Here is a 13,266-nt window from a genome sequence, read left to right as displayed (position 1 = left end):
TGCATATTTGCCCCTACCAACCATGTAAGTTTCAGATCAAAGTATCACTAATTTAGAAAGATGCTTACCTACACTAATACTTGTGAAAGAACCTCACGTCGATGGTTGGGGGATTTATAGTGAGACTGAAGACTCAGAGACATCTCTAGGAGTATATCCAAAAGTCTTAAACTGGCTCTCTAAATCATCATTTGGTTTTTAACGAATAAAAAATATTCTTTATATCTTTCCTACATCTAACAACTATTACTAAGGCACGTGAATAGTTGTTTTCCAAACACTCCTATCTATGCAATGGTTGTGTGTTATTCATAAATATATTAAATTGTATAAGAATACATCATATTTGAATGACAACCTAATTTACTTAAATGTATAGGCAACCATGGCATGGTATGTAGTGCATGTTGGTCATATGCCTGGGATTTATCGAACCTAGGAAGATTGCTATGCTCAAGTCAATCGCTACCCTGGTAATTTGCACAAAAAATACAACACAGAAGCTGAAGCTTTGAGGGCCTACTATAGTCATCCGGTCTACCTTGCAAACCATGGGCAACCGACCTACCATGGTCCAATGAATGCAAACCATGGCCATCCGCTGGCACTGGAGATCGAAGAGAAGCCACCCACCGAAGATGTGAAGATTAGGAGAAATGCTCCTTGGTCTTGGAAAGATGTCATGCTTTTATTTATGGTTATGGTCATCGCTTTTCTTATTTGGAAGTTGATGTAGGCTTAGTTTCGTAGAATGGTAGGTGGACTTTGTTGTATGTGGTCAATCAAACAATGAATTTGTTCTAGGTGAACATATGCTATTATTTGACTTTGTTGTATGTGGACTTATTATTAGACTATATATGCTATTAGTAGTTGTCCGTGGCCAAAACTAACCACGATCGTGTCACAGCCATGACTCATCGTCGCCTGTTACCCCATCGCCGAAGAACAGATCGGCAACAAGAAGCGGCTAATATCGCTAGGACGGGAGAGCCGCATGATCCGACAAACGGTGACGGTGTCAATCAGGTTGGTGAGAACAAGCAGCCATGGACCCCGTCCGGCCTACTCGATCTGGGTCCAAATGACCAAGATGGGCAGGTAACTTTGGTATCATGTGACTATGTAGCCACACACGCTAATCAATTGAGAGGGTCATAGCTTACTTGGTGTCTCTAGCAGGAGCCTCCGCCGGTCGAGGAGCCAGAGGGTTCGGGAGTAGGAAGGCTAGATCTAAGCGAGGCATGTCAAAGATTTCTGTTGGTAGGAATGCACACTGGCATATTACTGAGTTTGATGAATTCAGGGATCCACTCTCACCGCCTATAGCTTTGACCAAATACAAGACTATCCTCGTGTTACTTATTAGGGACTTCATCCCGATTAGGTACAGGAAGTGGATTGGAAAAGATGATGACCCATGGAGGGTTCCAAAAGTGAGAAGGATTACATATGGGATGTCAAGATCCTAGAGTATTTTACTTTTCCAATCGAGTATGATAGGGAGTTAGTCAAGAAAAAAGCAAAAGAAATCATAGAGACATGCTTCAAGAATTTCAAGGGGACATTGTACATGAATTTTGTCCTCCAAAATAAAGAGCCAGATTTCGATGGTGGATAGTTTAGCAAGCAGAAGGACTTCTGGCAGGATTTCAAGGAATATAGGTTATCTGAGGAGTACTTAGCACTGAGTAGGAAGAATAAGGAGAACTCGCAGAAAGCGACAAATCCTCATCATCTCGGCTCTCATGGCTACGCCAAAAAGATGCTAGAATTTAAAGCAGAACTTCAAAAGATGGATCGCCTTGCTAAGGAAGGCGTTCAGGTTGAGACAGGTGATTGGGAGCCCTGATCTTTATTATACTGTATGGGGAGAAATGTACGGCATGCCGAGGACGAGAGCTTTAGCTCCACAAATGAACCCATGAGTGAACTCATCCAGAGGATCTCCTAGGTAACTAAGGAGGTGAGGCAAGGGACTCGCACTTCTAATAGGGAGAAAGACGTGCTCACCCGAGCACTCAGAACCAAGGAGCACCCTGGTCACACTAAAGGAACCGGTGTTGTTCCTTGGAAACTAGCATTCCCCCAAGAATTTAACACTTACCGGAGCCGCTCGAGGGGTAGAGCGGAATAGGAGGCAGAGTATTTGAGGCGACTAAAAGAGATGGATGACAGAATGGAAGCACAGATTGAGGCGACTGTTGAAGCGTGAGTCGAGTAAATTTTGCTGTCTAAGGGGTCAGGAGTACCACCAAACCCTACTCCTACTGCCTTTAGCCCACAGTTTATGGGTCGCAGCAGCTACGGATCGACCCCGCTCGATGAAGAAGAGGCGAATGTGCCTCATCCGGTGGACGGCATCACTGAACCCATCAATGTCAAGTTGTACATCCATCAGGAATGGACAAAGGACAAGGTGGCGCTTGGCCAGGCCTGGCCTACGGGAGACAGGACAATTAATGGCCGCCCAATTCCACAGGGGTACGCTCACATCACCATTGATAGAATACTTGATAAGAAGTTTAACAAGATACCCATTGAGTATCCCGTAGCGGAAGACAGGCCGAAACTTGGTCAAAATAAGGGCTCTCAAGTGGCCTGGCGCAAGCACTTCATTAAGCTTGACCATCAATTGTCCTCTGATGATGAGGACGACTACGAGTCTTCGCCCACCCGCGATGATCACTCACCATCTCCTAACAGAGATCACTCCCCTCCTCATCCAGAGCCATCACCCCTGAGAAGACAGAGGTCTCCTTCTATTCCTCCTCATCCGACTCCATCTTCATTAGCCCCGAGAAAAGAGACTCCTCCTCCTCCTCCCCCTCCTTCTCCATCTTCATCGGCGCCGGGAAAACAGAATTATTGTCGTCATCCTCCTCCTCCTCCACCTTAGCCCAAAACAAGATCAAGGACATCCTCGCAGTCGCAGAAAAAGGTCCTTAGATTCGGTCGCTAATGCTCCCAAAGTGGACCAACAGAAAAGAAAAAGGTCGTTCGGTGGCAGCGTTACCACCTTGATGAAAGAAAAATTTACAGCACACATCTCGAAGGAAGATTGTGTTAGTTTCTTCAATCTCCGTGCCTCACTGCCTTCATATTTGTTGAAGTCCGAATTCGAAAGGCAAACACAAAATAAATACGCTACAACAAGAGACAAAGAAATACACAATAAAGATTTAAGGAACATACAGAAGTACGTCGAAGAACACCTAGGATTAACCATGGAAGAGGCCATGAACATCTATTATGATGTACAAGGGACGGGAACACCGGTAATGAAGTATGAAAGGGGCAATCTTTTGGTTCCCGATAACGAGTATAAAAATTTGACAACATATATGTGTCAGTTGCATGAATATTACATGGCTCAAACAATAGAGATGGGCAACTTTGGTTTTGAGGTTATTATCCGTTCGCCACATGTTTTCCATTATCCTGAAGAAGAGAAGTTCGATGTCGAGTGGGAGTGCTTGTTCTAGCTATACCAGAAACGCTCTCTCAATGTTCAAATGTTGACGCTATGGACTATGTAAGTACCCTACACGCACGATATTACAATTAACTACTCTCTCGAAACAAATTGTTAACTTTTGAGTACTTCCCATGATTTTATGTAGGTGTATAGCAAAATTTTGCATTCTAAAAAGCAAATGGGATTACATAGGCTTCTTGGACCCCTTGTGAGTCAATGAGAGGACATGTCTAGGCCTCTATGGATATGACGTGGAAGACCTAAAACAGAGATTGATTGCTGTTTTCGATGAATTCACGATGAAGAAGAAAAACCCACATACTTCTAGCCTACAACTGCGAGTATGTGTTCTCGGCTTTTAATTTTATGCTTCTTTTTTTGTTAAGATTATTCGATAATTAGGATTCTATGATTGTAGCAACCATTTCTTCTTCATTTGTGTCAATCTTGCCAAAAATCTGATCGAGGTGTGGGACTCGGAGAAAAAACCATTTCATCATCTGGATGCACTGGTGGCAGTGCTGAATTAGTAAGCGATCCTAATAACATATTATTTTCTAATCACACATACCGCTTTCTAATGTTTCTCCCTTTAATGTTGCTCAGTGTCCGAAGAAGACATATCGGTGGGACACCGGTCCCATTCAAGGTTGTCGAAATGGAGAAGTACCCGTCACAGCCGGCGGGAAACAATGAATGCAGGTTTTATGTAATGTGGGCAATGCTTCGCTACATCGGCGGGAAATTGGAAGAAGCCGATAAGTTGGTGTGTATAATCCCCATTTCATTTATGTCTGTTAATAATTCAACAAAATGATTTACTGTTCCTCTTTGAATATCATCTTTTTGAACGACAGCGCAAGAAATATAACCACCAAAGGCTGTTAGACATGGAGATCATCGCACTACAATCGGAGCTCACAAAATTCATCTTAGCCGAGGTATTGGAAAAAGATGGAGTATTTTCCATTGCACAATCCATGAGGTACAAGGACCAGTATGGCCCAGAGTGGCTCGCCAGATTATTGTAAGAAGTCTGAGAAGCATTGCACAATCTATGAAGTCTGAGAACATTTCTTTTTTATTTTGAGGGATCGAGATCTAGATAAGAACATTTGAACTGTAATGGTAACATTTGTAATGTTTAATATTGATGGACCTATCATCTACGTAGCGTATATAAAAGCAAAACCCAATTCCATGAAAAAATATAAATTAAAATCAATTATAAAACAATAAAATGCGAATGGGCCATCACTGCCGGTTAGCAACGAACCGAAAGTGTTGTCTTGCAAAACACTGCCGGTTATCAATAAATCGACAGTGTTGTCTTGCAAAACACTACCGGTTTGAGCCATGAACCGATAGTGTTGTCTTACTCAACATTGCTGGCTTGAGCCATCAACCGACAGTGTTGGCTAGCTCAACACTGCCGGCTTGAGCCATGAACCGACAGTGTAGGCTTGCTCAACACTGTTGGCTTGAGCCAAGAACCGACACTCTTGAAGCAACCATCACTATCAGTTGGGACTACAAACCGGCAGTGTTGTTCAACTAGACACTGTCGGGTGGAGCCAGAAATCGACACTGTTTCCTATAGTTCAGTGTTGGTTTTTAAGAACCGACAGTGATGTCAACCCCCCCATCACTGCCGATATGGCACTATCGGTTCAAAATCTGGCAGTGAAGGGGGTTTTTGAACCGACAGTGATGCCTAGATCTGGGGTAGTGGTAACCAGTTACTCCCTCCATCCCATAAAAACTAATGTTCTAGCCTTCCTTCGTTGTCCCGCAAAGAGAGTCGCTGGAGCACCATGGGCCCATAGCTAGTCACGTCGCCCCACTCATCTTAGGTCATCCTCATCCACTCCTCCAATGGTAGTAGAGAGATGGCATGCTAGAGGTACTTGGATGGTAGAAAGAAGCAGCTTTAATGTCCTCTGTGCTGGTAGATGTAGGGACATGCAGACCATTGTGCTCCTTCCTTGGTACTCGCTCCCAATCTTAAAATGACTCTCTCAACAAGATAGAGGGAGTACAGTCCAATGACAGCTTTCGTTCTCATTCTCAGCAAGGAAAAAAGAATGCACAAAAATAATCCTCAAAAGCGGGAAAATAAACAAATTCCAAATGGGTTGAACTAGTGGCACTACTACAGAAATGATTTTAGGTGACAGTGCCCAAATATTAATGGAGGTGAGCACAAAATCCAACCGCCTCCTAAAATACTAGGCTATTAATGGAGGCGGTCACATTGATTTACTGAGGCGGTCACATTTGCCTGCCTCCTAAAATCGATTAATGGAGGCGGGCGCCTTAAGACAACCGCCTCCAAAAATGGCCTATTTACAGAGGTGGTCGTCTTACGGTGCCCACCTCCATAAATCTATTTTTGAAAGGGGGCACACTATAAGACCCGCCTCCAAAAAAGGCTGAGGCCCAACAGGCCCAGGGAGGCCCGATAGCCATCTTTGATATAAATAGATGATGTTAGGGTTTTCCTTCACTCACTCTCTTCCCCTCCCTCAGCCGACTCCCTTAGACTCCATTCATGCCCTCTCCCTACCCTGCACCCTCCCTCTTCCCCGCACCATCTCCCTTCCCCACGCTCTCTCTCCCTCAGCGCCTCCCACACCTCTCCCCCATGGTAGCACCCACCTGACGCCAACCCTACAGCTGGCGCAGGGCACCCTCTCCTCTTCATCTCCCCATGGAGCTCGATCGGTGGCGCATCCTTCTCCCTCGAGCTCATCCGACGCATGGGGAGGCTGGATCTGTCCCCAGCGCTGGTGGATCTGGCAGCAACGGGCTCCACCTTGGTAGAACCGGCCCTGGCGTGGGTGGATCTGGCCTTGGCGTGGGCAGATCTAGCGGTGGTGGGCTCTACCATGATGGATCTAGCCTCAGCGCTGGCGGATCTGGCCTTGGCGTAGGTGAATCCGGCCCCGGCGGATCTGGCGGCGGCGGGCTCCACCACGGCGGCCAGAGGTGGTGGCAGGACACGTGGTGGTGGTGGAGAGGATGCGATGCCTAGCTACTTTTTCCTAGAAAGAAAATAATCCTCCAATACCTAAATGAAAGGGATTCAGGCGGGGTTAAGACTCAAGTAGAGGTTAGCAAGTTTGACAAGCAAGCTGAGCATCTCCGGAAAGCAAAAGATGTGATAAAAAGGCAGTGAATACAAACTAGGATAAAGTTGACAAGGAAATCTCAACGGTCAAAACTCAATCGCTCGCGTTGTAAGAAAAATAGACCCTAGGCCAATTTACTTTGGATTTTGGTGCTTGATGACCAACACAACCAAATTGGACTAATAAATTTTCAAGTAATTGTTTTGTAGTTCAATAGGGTGCAAGATGTGACTTGGACGAAGGCAACATGATGATCGCATGATCAACACCATAAGTAAGACCCTAGAAGCACAAGAGAAGACCCAAGATATCAAGCAAAGTCCAAGCATGAAGATGGGAACCAAGCTGGACGCAAGATCACGAAGAAATGAGCTCCACAGAGGTGACCGGACGTGGCCCTACGAGTGACCGAACGTGTCCGATTAGTTGCTCGGCAACAGCTGGCGTCAGCAGCAGCGACCGAACGCTGAGCGTGGTAATGACCGGACCCACGGACTTCACTGTTCATCATCGCAGCAATAATTCAGCATGACCAGATGCAGTGGCTGTGGATGACCGGACGCGCCAAGAAGTTGTGTCCGATTGAGTGTAGAAAGGTTCTGGAGAGGCGCTAGCACGACCGGACGCGTCCGATCTGATGATCGACTCAGGCCAGAGTCTGATCAATGCGTGCGCTTCAATGGTCAGGACGACAGCAACGTTCGGTGAGTAGCTGAAAGCTAGGTTTCACCCCCAACGGCTACTTTCTCTATGGGGCTTATAAATAGACCCCCCCAACCAACTATTTGAGAAGAGGAGAGCTAAGGAAATATACCAAGGGTGTTGATACACCAATTTAGTGATCTCCACTTGCATAGTTCTTAGTGATACATTCGGTGATTAGTGTAGGTGCTTTGCAAAGTGCTTAGGTTAGTTAGACCACCTCTTATGTGCTTGCTCTAGGTTTAGGCCTAATGTTTAGTAAGGTTTGCACTCCACTTACCACTCGGTGCTTGCGCGCACCATTATTGTACATCGGAGGGGCTTGTAGTCTTGCAAGATCACACCAACCACGTTTGTGGTGTGGCTGCCACCATGTACCGAAGGGAACAAGGCCCCTGGCGGTTCAGCTGGAAGCTTGATAGTGAAGACGATGGAGAGCGATCCGGGAGAGGCTTGCCGAAAGGCACACCGGAGACCCACTTGCACGTGGGGAAGACTCAGGGCTATCCATGGAGTTACCTAACCGGGAGCTTGGCCTATGCGAGGGATTCCTTGCAAGGGGGTCCAACGAGGACTAGGGGGAAGCTTGCGTGCTTCTCGATACCTCGGTAAAAATATCGGAGTCATCGATGAGAGTTTGCATATCTCTACCTTACTCTTTAGCTTCCGCATTTATATTGCAATCTTGGTTTGTGCTTTACTTTCCTAGCTTAGTGATAGGCTAGTTGATAGGTTTGGAACCTATGTTGCATAACTCCTTTTTATGGTAGATAGCAACACACTAGCAAAACTATAGTGTAACACCTCGGGTGTTAGCCTTGCATAACTTGACTTGCATAACATGAGCATGATCATCAAGCATTCATAAACAAGCATTTACAATTGAAACATTGGATTGAAACATATGCAACGTTTGCTTGTTATTGCATGTTTCTTTGTACATATGCAAATGATCATGAATGTAAACATGTACTTGGTAGAATAGAGTCACAAAAACATGTAACCACTCATGGGTTAGCAATTAGAACATGGTTCATGAATGTCATTTTCCATGATCAAGTCCTTAAGTCATGTTTCCTGTGATTACTTTAAATAGCTCTATGAGTGACTAATACATGAAATGATTGAATGACTTTGAAAATTGCTTAAACATGTTTAGAGTATCATTATGAACAACTTTGATATTCATGGTTAGGGGTAATTTGGTCATTAAGCCATGATTTGAAGTGTATCATCATTTAAAAGTGACATGTTTGACCAACTTTGAACTAGGTGTTAGAGACCTTGCATGGAGGAGATCACTAAAGCAAAGTTGTAGTATTTGATATAAGGAACAACTTTTATTTTTGGGTCACTAACTGATTCAGCTCCTAACAAGTGTGAAATTGGATCACAAAAATCAGTAAAATCAACATTTCATGACTTAACGAAATTTTTGCTAAGTCATGAACCTTGACTGACTGACAGCCGATATTTGGGATGATTTTACTCCGTTTCTGTTGTGAATTAGAACAAGTTCTTTGAATAAGATTTGTAGCTGGTACTTATGTCTACGAAAGTTGTTAGATCAGTTACGAATTGGAGCCACGGATTAGCTGTTACGTCAACGTGAAAACTCGTCATCAGGCTCGGCTTTGCTTAACCGAACCGACTGAATCGGTTGATTCAGTGGCCGACCGGCCAACTGGCGTGGCTCGCCGCGTGGTGATCAGCCGAGGCCACGCGCTCCATCTGGCGGCCGTACGCCGGCGTTGGGCCCGCTCGTCAGGCATCACCGGCCAGCAAGCCACCAGCCGCGTGTTTAAGTCGCCACCGAGCCAGCCGTCTGCTTTCACTTGCCTCCTCATGCTCCGTTGCTCATGCGCTCACCATTTTTGTCATGACGCTCCGCCGAGCCCGCCTGAGCTCACCGCCGCCCCATTCTTCAATCAGTCGCGCCTAAAGCTTCGCCTCCCTCTGCTCTACCCTTCCCTCATAGCAGCATCCACAGCCATTCCGTTGGTAAGCTATGTTCGTCTTGCGCCACCGCGGGGATGCCTCGCCGGAGTGCCGCCATGGCCGCTACCGTGGCCATGCCTCGTCGGAACTGCTCTAGCCGTCTTGGTCGCGTAGCCATCGTCGTAGAGTCTTCGTAGTCCTGTAGAGTGCGTCACTTGACTTCGCCATGGCCTCCACCGGTGTAGCACCATCGTCCTGCTCCTCCAAGCCACCATGGCCGCCGCCGTCGTAGTTAGCGCCGGCTAGAGGCCCCACCAAGTATCTCAATCAGTGGGCTAGGTCACGAGTGTCATGTAGTGTAGACGTCATCGCCGGTGAAGCTCGTCGTCGACGAGCCGTAGCCGCATAGTGCCGAGCAGCGCCGCCTGCTCTGTCTCGTCTCCATGACGCATGGGGTCCCCTGACTGACGGGTCCCACCAGTCAGCGACTCCATATATTAAATCTAGTTCATTTTGAATGCAGATTTCATATGTTTTGTGAATTTTAGATCTCTAGTTTGGTAGCTTTAAAAATTGTGCAATAAATTGTGTAGTGTTCCTTAGGAAGTGAAGTATTTAAGAAAAATATATTCTTGACACTTACAGTAGGAATTTTAGGAGATTTAAATAGAGATTTGAATTGTGTTTTTAAATGCATGCAAACTTGTTTATTTTATATCTAGAGTTCCTTTGCTCCAAAAATTATGAAATTTTTGTGGTAAGCTATTCTTGTCATGTATGAACTCTGGTAAAAATTTGGGGATCAGTGCATGTGTAGATTTGTAGTTATAGATTTTTCTTTTATAATTAGGAGATCCTTGTGTGATTTTTTATAAATTATTTAGGAATCCAATATTAATGAAATTTTTTGGAGGTTATCCTAGTAGTATATGGATTCTAATAAAAATAGTAAATCTATTGCTTGACACTTTTCAATAGGGTTTTCTATTTATGATGTTTCAAGCCTTGCTGCCTTGTCATTTTTGTACAGGATGTTCTACTTGGCAAAATGGCATGAAATTTTTATAGTAGTCTATTGGTAGCACTAGTAAGCCACTATAATTTTCTGAGAATTTATGATGCATATCTGGTGTATGTTTAGTATTTAACCTAGACATCTCAGTAAAATAATAAAGGCATTTAAATAAATAGTTTGGGCTTCACCATTATATTATCTTAAAAAGTATTTGGTATGCTTAAACTGTTGGTAGGCTTTATGTTGTCAAAGTTTGGGTGATTACACAAAGTAAAAGTATCGTTGCTTTAAATGCAAAATTAAAAGGATTTCGGATAGATTCTGTAGTTTGATAAGTTGCATGATAGGGATGATGTGTACTGTAAAATGGTTAATAACAAAGTTGTAGATAATTTGATAAGCTTTCCAGAAAGTCTAGGATCACTGCATTTGGATTAGTAGAACTCCAGTTATGAGTGAAATAAATAGCTACTGTTTTGTGAATATAGTAGATGCATTGTGGAAGTAGTAATTAAATAATCGAGAAGAGATATGCACCTACTCAATAAACATGATGCACTTGTTAACATATATGCATTCGTAATACTTATGCCATATTCATGCATCTAGGATCGGAGGAAGAGATAACGTTGCTGGAATTCGAAGAAGCAAAGGAAGAGGACCAGCAGGAGAATCCTCAAGCCGTAGCTCCCGAAGGCGTGGAGCAGAATCCTAAAGAGCTTCCAGAGTGTCCTAACCACCGCCCCACTTCCTTTCTACGAGGCAAGCCCTGGAGCATTCTAAGTCTCCCAGTATTTTACAAATGTTTACTTAAGTACTTATGATTGATGCATTAGGTTATAAGAGTTGAATGGAACCACTTGGTGCATGTACATTCCTTGTCCAGATATTACACCTTTAACCGGTATAGGTCCAGGATCCAATATATGCTTAGCCATGCTTAGACCGATAGAAGTCGGGTGATGTTCTGTCACCTACGAGATATAGGTGGATACCGGAGCACGGTTGGCTATATTTTGCTATCATGGAACAGAACCATAGGGTAAAAGAAAATCGAGACCGAGCGGGATGTCGATAGAGAAGCAACAAGACATGGAGGTCTTGGGTGTGGATCTATCCCCGTATGTGTCGATTAAGGACCGTATCATTGTTGGCGCTTCTGACAAGATTGAACGCATGCCTCTCACTTAGCTGGCCAGATAACTCGTTCCGACCGCGAAGCCGAGTAATTCAACTCAGGCCGAGACCCATTCTGGTGTGCGCTCCTTCCGGGGAACGATCAGACTAAGCCCAAGGGCAGGCTAGGCCTGAACATCCTGGCATCTGGTGTTCCAGATTGTGCGGCACGGTACGGACCTACGAAATGTGTACCTGAGTTGTACCAAAGGTGACCTAAGGCTATCGTGGCTGGTAAACCTGGGTTTGTGTTAGGAATAAATTTTCAGCTGGTTGAAATCGATTCGAATCGCCGTCTCTCCCGGATAGTGAGAAACTTGGCTAGTCCCAACATCGTAGTAACTGTGTTATGGAACATGATGGTTCGGATGAATATGGAATTACAATACCTGCTATGGTTACTATTGTATGCTTTTAAATTGATATACCACATGTTTGGCACAGGATAGTTGCTAATCTAGAAATGGATAGTTATAATTAACTCAATAAAGGAATCGTAATTATACAATGAGTCAATTGACTTTATGCAAAATGTTGTCAAGTTACGTCCACTTATACAGCCTTGCATAATCCTTGGAGTCATTTTATTTCTGGTTCATGACGGGTAAGTCTAGCTGAGTACCTTCTCGTACTCAGGGTTTTTATTTCCCATTGTTGCAGATGGCACTGTGTATCATGGTTATTGCAAGAGTTGCTTCTATCCCGCCGTGGATGAGGAGTAAGCCTTGGGCAGGCTTCTTTATTAATCCCTATCCTTGCTTTTGTGGACCGTGATCCTACTTGGCACTGTATCAAACTATGTTGGAAACTTTATTTTCGAACTCAACTGCTTCCGCTTTATCTATCAAACTCGGTTTGTAATAACTTTTATTCATACTCTAATAATGAAATGTATCTGTGAACTTTATGTAATATGTGGCATGTATGTTGAATCCTATACGATCTTGGTTATTGTAAATCGTTTATCGAGACCCGTCATGGTACTTGACGGACTACCGGGTTTATATGGGTTCAAGTATGACAGTGCGACCACTTGTGGGCTGCCATTGTACTTGTACTCTTATAAATTGGTCGGTTCTGCGACATATAGTTGCACATTTAGATAGTTTATCTTTTGCATAGGTTTTTGCTAAGAATAAAAAGAGGCCATAGTTTAGAGTTAGAGTTTTAAGTTGCCTAATTCACCCCCCTCTTAGGTGTCATGGTCCCTTACAAGTGGTATTAGAGCCCGTTGGCTCAATTTGGACCTTTGGCTTCATCGCCGTTGAGCCGATGCTATTTAGAGTGGTTGGGATGGATACCTTTAGGCCTCCGTACTTTGACAGCACTAACTTCCCCTACTATAAAGCTAGAATAGCTTGTCACCTTGAGGCGGTAGATTTGGGTGTTTGGAGAGTCACTCGTGACGGGATGAAACCCATTAAGAATCCCAATAAACCCACAAAGAGTGAAGAAAAAAAATTCATTTCAATGCTAGAGCTAAAAATTGCTTGTTTGAATCTTTTAGCATGGATGTGTTTAACCAAGTGTTCACTTTAAATACGGCACATGAAATTTGGTTAAAACTCCAAGAGCTCCATGACGGCACAACTAATGTCCGTGAGCAAAAACATTATCTAGCTAAACAAAATTATGATTCCTTTAAAATGAATGATGATGAGCTTGTTCATGATATGTATTCTCGTTTGAATCTAATTATCAATGAGCTCCAATCAATAGGATTAACAAAGCTAGATGATGTAGACATCATGAGGAAGATCATCTCCATGCTACCACAAAATAAATATGCAAGCATCATCATCATCCTTCACAACATGGAGGACTTG

The sequence above is a fragment of the Miscanthus floridulus genome, chromosome 1 (genome assembly GCF_019320115.1).
Source record: "Miscanthus floridulus cultivar M001 chromosome 1, ASM1932011v1, whole genome shotgun sequence".
In the NCBI taxonomy this organism is placed as follows: domain Eukaryota; kingdom Viridiplantae; phylum Streptophyta; class Magnoliopsida; order Poales; family Poaceae; genus Miscanthus; species Miscanthus floridulus.
Note: the sequence above shows the minus strand (reverse complement) of the source record.